Genomic DNA, 448 nt, shown 5'->3' with positions numbered 1-448 from the left:
AAATAAAATCTGTAAAGCTCCATAAAGCAAAATACAAGATAATGCCTGTACTCCTTTAGATTTTAACATACAAAATGAATAAATGCCAGGGTATATAGAAAATGGTATATAATGAAAGCTAAAGAGCTCCCTTCTTGTGCAATGGAACCCAGCTTCGCATCCACAATGCAATCTATACAGAGTATCTATTCTTCCTATGTCTCTCGAAGGAGATTAATAAAGAACCGTTTGAGAGTAACATAGCATAGTAATTCAAAACATTAAAAAAGTAGGGTGGGAGGACTTCCGGTGCTTCCCAGACCAGGCAGCTCAGGTAGGGCAGTCTTGGGGAAAAGAGGCAGAATCGCACATATGAAACCTCTGTCTAGCAGACAGACAGCCTTTGAGCAAACATAAGATCTTATATTTCAACATTCTGAACTCATTTTTTTAAAAGATCAAATTGCTG

Source organism: Chrysochloris asiatica, unplaced genomic scaffold (genome assembly GCF_000296735.1).
Source record: "Chrysochloris asiatica unplaced genomic scaffold, ChrAsi1.0 scaffold00073, whole genome shotgun sequence".
NCBI classification, from domain to species: domain Eukaryota; kingdom Metazoa; phylum Chordata; class Mammalia; order Afrosoricida; family Chrysochloridae; genus Chrysochloris; species Chrysochloris asiatica.
Note: the sequence above shows the minus strand (reverse complement) of the source record.